The 9,109-nt window shown below is 47.0% G+C and overlaps 1 long non-coding RNA gene across 1 annotated transcript in view; it reads right to left on the bottom strand.

Annotated features, from left to right (window-relative positions):
* Positions 1 to 564: 564 nt before the first annotated feature.
* The window catches only part of LOC142046466 (uncharacterized), a 35,599-nt gene continuing 27,054 nt past the window's right edge, over positions 565 to 9,109 (bottom strand). The window contains exon 3 of the long non-coding RNA XR_012655416.1: positions 565 to 719. This is a non-coding gene — a long non-coding RNA (uncharacterized LOC142046466). The remainder of the gene's footprint in view (positions 720 to 9,109) is intronic.

Below are 9,109 nucleotides of genomic sequence, written 5' to 3'. Positions count from 1 at the left end.
CCTCGCTTTCAACATTTTCTAAACAAAGAAGGTCTAATTTTTTGGAGTTGATACAACTGCATTTTGAAGCGCAAGTTAATATATAGAAAAGTAAATAAATAAAAACATCCTCTACGTTCACTTTCCTGTTTTACAATGAAGTCCATCATAGAGGTGTTTAAACTCTAGAATCATTTGCTTCTCTGGCTGGCCTGAAATCCGTTCCAGACATAATCAAGGGATCTTCAGAAGGCTAATAAATGCCTTACCATAGGATTAATCTTTATAGTAGGCACTTCCTATACAAAATAACTCTTGGAAATGTCTGAACAGGTTACGATCAAATAAGGCCTATCTTCAATGCCTATAGGACTGCATCAGTGCTCACTGGAAGTCTTTCTGTCAACTTCATTGACTTCACTGGGATTTGAATCAGATTCATGAAAGAGGAGCTATTTTATTGTCTATTAAAATGCATCTTCCTCTGTGGTGGAAAGTGATATCTATGCAGCATTAACATGAACTGTTAAAAAACTGTTGAGGATAGGTATTTAAGAAAACACACTATATTCAAAGGGGGGTTGGGTAGGCAGATTGTAGCTTCTTACATTGGCATGTGGGCAGGAGACTGGGACTAGGATGTTTGAGCACCAGCATGTCCAGTAGCATCATTTTCCATCCTTTCCAAAAAGCTGCATGTCCAGCAGCACTTTGCTGGAACATTGATTCCTGGACAGTCTCTATGGAAAAGGATAAATGGACACAAATCAGATATTAGGAATGGCAATATACAAAAACCCGTAGGAGAACACTTCAACCTCCCTGGCCACACAATAGCAGATCTCAAGGTGGCCATCCTGCAGCAAAAAAACTTCAGGACCAGACTTCAAAGAGAAACTGCTGAGCTTCAATTCATCTGCAAATTTGACACCATCAGCTCAGGATTAAACAAAGACTGTGAATGGCTTGCCAACTACAAAATCAGTTTCAGTTTCTCCTCCCGTGGTTTTCACACCTCAGCTGCTAGAACAGGGCCTCATCCTCCTTGATTGAACTAACCTCATTATCTGTAGCCTGCTTCTTGCTTTCCTATATATATCTGCCCCTGGATATTTCCACTACATGCATCCAATGAAGTGGGTATTCACCCACGAAAGCTCATGCTCCAAAATGTCTGTTAGTCTATAAGGTGCCACAGGACTCTTTGCGGCTTTTACAGATCCAGACTAACACGGCTACCCCTCTGATACTTGATTCCAAACTGACTCAAACAGAAGTGCTTCTTACTAAAACATCCACACTACTCCCAACAGCACATTGTGTTCTTCAGAGGTCACTTATGTAAGCACCAATCAACCCTGACGCTGCTTAGCTGGTGAAATATTACAACAGCACACTACTATCTGGATGCAGACAACATGTAATTGCTTTTCCAGTGCTAAACATATACACCCCCTCTGAGGTTGTTCATTAATAAAAATAAACAGATGACGCTATAATCAGAGCGATTTTGCTGGTAACTCACCCTGTCTCTCCCAGGCTCTCTTTATATAACTCTGCCTTCTTCTATCCTGTTTTACTGCAAATTGTTAGAAGAGAGAGTGCGGGAGGAGGTGGGAAAGGAGGCAAGATAAAGCACGTGCTCAGAGAAGGAAGAAGGCTAATTTGGTGTTACGGATTAGGAGCCAATAGTGGATAAATAAACTTCCCTGAATAGAGTGTGCTTGTCGGTATTGCTTTATTATTCCAACTGAAAGTGAATGATAGAAAATATGACCAGAATTATCTTACTAGAAGCAGAAAAATTAATAGATTCATAGATATTAAGGTCAGAAAGGACCATTATGTTCATCTGGTGACTGACTTCCTATATAACACAGCCCATAGAATGTCATTAAGTGGTTCTTTTATTAAACCCATAACATGTGACTGATCCAGAGCACGTCTTTTGAAAAGACATCCACATATATTAGTGCCAGATGGATAACAGAAAATCTTTTTTCTGTAGTGATGTGGAATGAAGGGACACAGAGAAGAAAAACTCTAATTGGGCTGAGACTAAAGTTAGAGCAGAGAAGCCAGGATAATTGGTCCTGCTTTGAGCAGGGGGTTGGACTAGATGACCTCCTGAGGTCTCTTCCAACCCTGATATTCTATGATAAACAGAGCTAGGGCCCAGGACTGGCAATCAAAAGATCTGCCATTTTCTATTCCTGGCTTTGTGACCATGAGCAAGTCTCTTAACCTCTGTGTGCCTCTGTTTCACCAACTATAAATAGCGATAATTAAGGTTTCATGAATTATCCCCTTTTCACAGGGTGGCAAACTAAGGCACAGAGTTGAGGTCTGTCTATACTACGGGACTGTAGAGCATTTGTAAGCTGCTGACCCCCACATGTTCAGAACCTATGAATAACACGGCTCCTAAGCATAGGCGTGCACCCGAGGTGCGCCCAGGCACACCCTAATGCCCAGCGCAGGGCTTCGGATCTGGCCCGCGGGATTTGCCCCCCATGGTGTGCAGGCCCCCGCTGCTCTCAGAAGCGGCCAGCATGGCACCATGTCCCTGGGGCCTGAGGGGGCAGAGGGCTCCATGTGTTGCTCCAGGCACTACCCCACACAGCTCCCATTGGCTGGGAACGGGGAACTGCAGTCAATGGGAGCTTCAGGGGAGGTACCTGGAGGCATGGCAAGGGCAGCGCGCGGAGCCCTGTGCCCTGCTCCCCCAGGGCTGCACAGGGACGTGGTGAGTGGTGTGGCATGTGCCCAGGGCTGGCAGGCAGGGAGTGCACCGCTGCAGGTAAGTGGTGGTGGACTGGAGCTTGAACCCCTCCTGCACCCCACCCCCCAGCTCCCTGCCTTGAGCCTTCTGTCTGCATCTCACACCCCAACCCCCTGCCCTGAGCCCCCTCTTTTACCCCACCCCTCACCTCCCTGCCTGCACCTCGCACCCCTCCTGCACCCCAACTACATTCTCAGCCCCCTGCTGCACCTGTTCTGCACCCCAACTCCCTGCTCTAAGCTCCCTGCCTAGACCCTGCACCCCTCCTGCACTCCAACCCCCTGCCCTGAGCCCTCTGCCTGCACCTTGTGCCCCTTGTGCACCCCAACTCCCTGTCCTGAGCCCCCTGCTGCACTCCTCCTGCACCCCAATCCCCTGCCCTGAGCCCCCTACCTGCACCTTGTGCCCCTTGTGCACCCCAACTCCCTGTCCTGAGCCTTCTGCTGTACCCCTCCTGCACCCCAACTCCCTGTCCTGAGCCCCCTGCTGCATCCCTACTGCACCGCAACTCCCTGCCCTAAGCCCCCTGCCTGCACCTTGTGCCCCTTGTGCACCCCAACTCCCTGTCCTGAGCCTTCTGCCGCACCCCTCCTGGACCCCAATTCTCTGTCCTGAGCCCCCTGCTGCATCCCTTCTGCATCGCAACTCCCTGCCCTAAGCCCCCTGCCTGCACCTTATACTCCAACCCCCTGCCCTGAGCCCCCTGCTGCACCCTGCGTCCCCATGTACCCCAACTTTCCAGCCTAAGCCCTCTGCCTGCACCTCAACCCCCTGCACTTAGCCCCCAGCTGCACCCTGCACCCCATGCACTCCAACTCCCTGCCCTGAGACTCCTGTTGCATCCTGCACCCCTCCTGTACCCCAACCCCTTCCCTAAGCCCCCTGCCCACACCTCGCACCGCAACCCCCTGCCCTGAGCCCCCTCATGCACCCTGCACCCCTCCTATGTCCCAGTCCCTTGCCCTGAGCGGCCTCCTGCACACCACACCCCCTCCCACACCCTGCACTCCCTCTCATACTCTAATCTTTATGATGTTCACCTTTAAAAAAATAAATAAATAAAATTCCCTGGGTGCACACCCTAATGAGATGTGCTCCTCAGCATGTGTTTGTTCTGTAATTGGCCCCTATGTAACCAGGCCTGGATGACTTTTCCCTCTTGTACTGTAAGAAGCAGGTACTTGGTACTAGGAGTCTGAAGAGGATCTCAAGAACCAATTTTAAAAATATATTTTTTTATTAATGAATTGGAAGACAATATAAAACCACAGCTGATAAAATGTGTGGGTGACCAAATTACAGCAGAGTGGCAAATAACGATGAGGACAAAGCAGTCATACAGAGAGATCTGGAGCACTTGGGAAGCGGGATGCATTCAAACAAAATAAGTTTTAACAGAGCCAAAGGCAAGGCCATATCCCTAGCAGCAAAGCATGCAAGCCACATCTACAGAATGGGGAACTCTATCCAGGAAAGCAGTGACTCTGAGAAGGATGTAGGGGTCATACTGGGCAAGCCCTCAACATGAGCTCCCAGAGTGATGTTGTGATGAACAGGGCTAAAGCCATCATTAGATTTTTGAGTAGAGTAGTGGGTAGGGTAGGGAGGTAACACAGCATCAGTGAGTCTGATTGGAATACTGCAGCCAGTTTTGATGTCCATACTTTAAAAAGATGTTGAAAAATTGGATATGAGGCAGCAAAGAGCCATAACATGTTTTGAGAGCTGGAGAAAAGTGCGTTCTTGTGAGCTATTGAAAGAGCTCAATCTCTTTAGCTTACAGAAAAGAAGGTTGAGAGGTGACTTCATTGAAGTATTTAGGTGCCTTCATGGAGAGAAAATGTTGGGTATTAAAGGCTCTTTAATCTTGCAGAGAAAGGCATAACAAGACCCATGTCTGGAAGATGAAAACAGACAAATTCATATTAGAAACAAGGCACAAATATTTAACAGTTAGGATGATTCACTACTGGAACAAACTACCACAGGAAGTGATGGATTCTCCATCTCTTGAGGTCTTCTAATGAAGACTAGCTGCCTTTCTGGTGCATGCTTTGATCAAAACCTAGCTATTGTGATATACAGGAGGCTTGTGATATGCAGGGGGTCAGATTACACGCTCTAATGGTCCCTTCTGGCCTTAAAGACTACTAATTTATTAAAAACTTAGTGTGGCATGGGGATTAATTTCTGATGTTTTACTGTACAGCTGGCTTGATCCCCATACTCAGAAGTCATTAAGTGGGGGTGAGCCAGGGAAGCAACTCAGACATCCAAAGAGGCTGATCAGGGGCAGGACATCAGCCTTACAGGGGAGGGTTGAGTGTGGCAGTGACCTCATAAAGTCCTGTTGTAGGACCTCAGCCTATTGGGCAAAGAAGGTGGGGCGGTGGTGACTTCACAGAGAGACCCTGACAACCAGGCAGGACAGAGGTGCAGGGCAGGGGGAACTTCAGAGACCCCTGGGGCTTTGCTGCAGCAAGTCTCTTTCTCAAGGCTTCTCTTTGAGGACTGAGAGAGAATTAGGATTCACATACATGAGCATGGGGAGGGATCTCTTTGGAACTTTCTCCTTTCCTACTACTGATTTTGTAGTCCCTGTTTAGAAGGTAAGAGCTTCAGAGAAGTTTAGAATCAGTTCAGGCTGACCCACCTGGTACCAGCTGAATTCTAGGCACAAAAAACACTATGTTAAAATAGCAGACCTTGATTTCTTACCTGTGGATTTTGTCCCTTAGAATCACTGGGGACATTGGGGTTTGTTCTTTTAGGTTTCCCTTTTCCTCTTTCCCTCCTTCCTTTCTTTTCTTCTCTTCTTTTTTCTCTTTTCCCTGCTTCCCTCCCTCTACCAAGAAGATGTGTGTGTGTCAGGAGAGGGGTGCAGGGCTAGGGCAACCTCAGAGACCCCCAGGTCTTTGCTGCAGCAAGGCTCCTTCTTGAGATGTCTCCTCGAGAACTGAGAGAAGTAGGAGTCAAATACATGAATGAGAGGAGGAACCTCTTTGGAACTTTCTCCTTTCCTACTACTGATTTTTCCAGAAAATGAATGTCCCTGTTTAGAAGATAAGAGCCTCAGAGAGGTTTGGAACCTGCTCAGTCTGATCCCCCTGGCACTGGCTGAATTCTAGGCACAGAAAACTCTAGGTTAAGGTGGCAGGATTTGATTTCCTACCTAGGGCTTTGTCCAGTAGAATCACGGGGGACATTGGAATTTGTCCTTTTAGGTTTCCCTTTTCCTCTTTCCCTCTCTCCTTTCTTTTCTTCTTTTTTCCCTTTTCCCTGCTTCCCTCCCTCCATCAAGAAGGTGTGTGTGTGTCATGGGGATTTGCTCTCATAGTGGGAAGCCCTCACCAAGAGGTGGGGCTGGAATAGAGCTCTGAGAATGATCCCCTCTGGTGGTGACCTGGGCCATCCTTTGGGATGTTTGGTGAGACCCCTCAACCTCCCAGCTCTCAGAGTCTCAATATTGATTGGCCTAGTAGAGGACTATTGACACGGAGCAGAGGCAGGTCCTTTTGTTCTCTTTTAAGACCTAGCATCTAAGTCATAGTGAATCATATATTTGATTGATCTTGCTACTTCTCTCCAATAGTTGTATCTGAGTTGTATCTGTTGTAGGACCTCAGCCTATTGGGCAAAGCAGTTCATGGGTCTCTCTAATGTTCTACTTCTTCTAAAATACTTGCTGAATAGTGGCTGTGAACAATTGTTGGTCTGTAGTTCATCTGAGAGCACTTTATTCTGATCAGTCAATGTATCCAAAGGGGCTGGCCAGGGGCAGGACATCAGCCTTGCAGAGGAGTGGTGGGTGTAGCAGTGACATCAAAAAGGCCTTTTGCAGGACCTCAGCCTAATTGGGCAAAGGTGGTATGGAGACAGTGACCTCACAGAGAGACCCTGACGTCAGCCCCACAGGACAGGGGTGCAGGGCTAGGGCAACCTCAGAGACCCCCAGGACTTTGCTGCAGCAAGGCTCCTTCTTGAGCTCTCTCCTCGAGGACTGAGAGAGAAGTAGGAGTCAAGTACATGAATGAGAGGAGGAACCTCTTTGGAACTTTCTCCTTTCCTACTACTGATTTTTCTAGAAAATGAATGTCCCTGTTTAGAAGGTAAGAGCCTCAGAGAGGTTTGGAACCTGCTCAGTCTGATCCACCTGGCACTGGCTGAATTCTAGGCACAGAAAACTCTAGGTTAAGGTGGCAGGATTTGATTTCCTACCTAGGGCATTGTCCAGTAGAATCACGGGGGACACTAGGGTTTGACCTTTTAGGTTTCCCTTTTAATCTTTCCTCCTTCCTTTCTCTTCTTCTCTTGCTTTCCCTCCATTTACCTGCTTCCCTCCCTGCATCAAGGAGGTTTGTTTTTTGGGGTGAGGGGTTGCTCTCATTGTGGGAGGCCCTCACCAAGAGGTGGGGCTGGAATAGAGCTCTGAGAATGATCCCCTCTGGTGGTGACCTGGGCCATCCTTTGAGACTTTTGATGAGACCCCTCAACCTCCCAGCTCTCAGAGTCTCAATATTGATTGGCCTAGCAGAGAACTATTGACAAGAAGCATACGCAGGTCCTTTTGTTCTCTTTTAAGACCTAGCATCTAAGTCATAATGAATCATGTATTTGATTGATCTTGCTACTTCTCTCCAATAGTTGTACCTGAGCAGTTCATGATTCTCTCTAATGTTCTGGTTCTTCTAAAATACTTGCTGAATAGTGACTGTGAACAATTGTTGGTCTGTAGTTCCAAAGGGGCTGGCCAGGGGCAGGACATCAGCGTTGCAGAGGAATGGTGGGTGTGGCAGTGACATCACAAAGGCCTTTTGCAGGACCTCAGCCAATTGGGTAAAGGTGGTGTGGAGACGGTGACCTCACAGAGAGACCCTGACATCAGCCCCACAGGACAGGGGTGCAGGGTTAGGGCAACCTCAGAGACGCTCAGGGCTTTGCTGCAGCAAGGCTCCTTCTTGAGCTCTTGTCCTTCCCCACTCCCCCTGCATGTTCCTCCACATGCACTTTTTGATAAACGTGGGCATTTGTTCCATTTCCTCTTGCCATCTGATCACTCAAAAAATGTAGAAATGTTTTACCAAAACTTTTGCCAAAAAAATTGGGACGGGGCTTAAAAAAGGGACTGTCCCAGACAAAACGGGATGTATGGTGACCCTACAGATGGAGAGATAACCATTTTATCCATTAGCCCCTTTGTGACTGTTGCCCCCTTATGGGCCCCCCCCCTTTTATTCTCCTGCACCAGAACCTCCTCCAGTGGGATGCTGGGAGACATTACAGTGAAGGGGAGCAGAGGAGTAAACACTAGAGCTGATAGAAAATTTTCCACTGGACCCCCTCCTCTTGTTTTATTGACCTAAAATGGCTTTTAAATTAATTGGAAATTTCTCTTTCTATAAAAAAACCCCCAGAACTTCTCTTTAAGCTAAGAAATGTTGCTTTTCAGTTGGTGAAAAATGAAACATTAATCTTGTGGGGGTTTTAGTGTTTTTGATGAAAACCTGAACAATGTCAATAAAAAATATTTTTTCTTGAAATTTACCATAGGGAAAAGCATTAATTCCCAACCAGCTCTACTGGAAAGGGATCCCCTGCATGCCTTTTGCTGTGCTCATATTCCCAGACCCTCTACAATGCTTTCTACCCTGTTTCTTCCTGCCTGGTTTATTTAAGGCCTGAGCTACACTAGCGGGGGTTTCAAACTAAGATACAAAACTTCAATTATGCTATTCGCGTAGCTGAAGTCAAAGTATCTTAGTTTGACTTACCTGGCTGTCCTTACGGCAGTGAGTTGACTGCCACGGCTCCCCCGTCGACTCCACTTACTCCTCCTTCCGAGGTGGAGTACAGACGTTGATTAAGGGATCAATTTATCACATCCAGATGAGACATGATAAATCAATCCCTGATACATCGAACACTACCCGCCGATCCGGCGGGTAGTATAGATGTACCCTTAGTTTGGTCCATGGTTTACTTTGCCCTACTTGGCTGCATTACTTTTCGTGTGATCTCTTTCCAGCTCTTCCTGAACTTTCTGCTTTATTCAAGCTTCATCTCAACTTTCTTTTGCCTTTTCTGTTACCTCCACATAACCCCCAGCTGCCCTAACCTTTCCCTTCCAGTGGTCACTCATCCTGTCTCTCTCACTCCCTCATTCATCCATTCTCAATCATGTTCATTCTCTTCCTTCTCCCCCACGCTTGTTCTTTCCATCAACATTGGGGGTAAAAAGTTGGAAAACTGAGTCACAAGTCTACCTAATTTAGACTTTATCAATTTTTGCCTTTATTTATACAATTTCAGACAGAATTATTGTCACTTATAGTGTCTGGACATACATTT

The sequence above is a fragment of the Chelonoidis abingdonii genome, chromosome 3, assembly GCF_003597395.2.
Source record: "Chelonoidis abingdonii isolate Lonesome George chromosome 3, CheloAbing_2.0, whole genome shotgun sequence".
Classification (NCBI taxonomy): Eukaryota; Metazoa; Chordata; order Testudines; family Testudinidae; genus Chelonoidis; species Chelonoidis abingdonii.
Note: the sequence above shows the minus strand (reverse complement) of the source record. Positions and strands in the feature narration are given on the sequence as shown.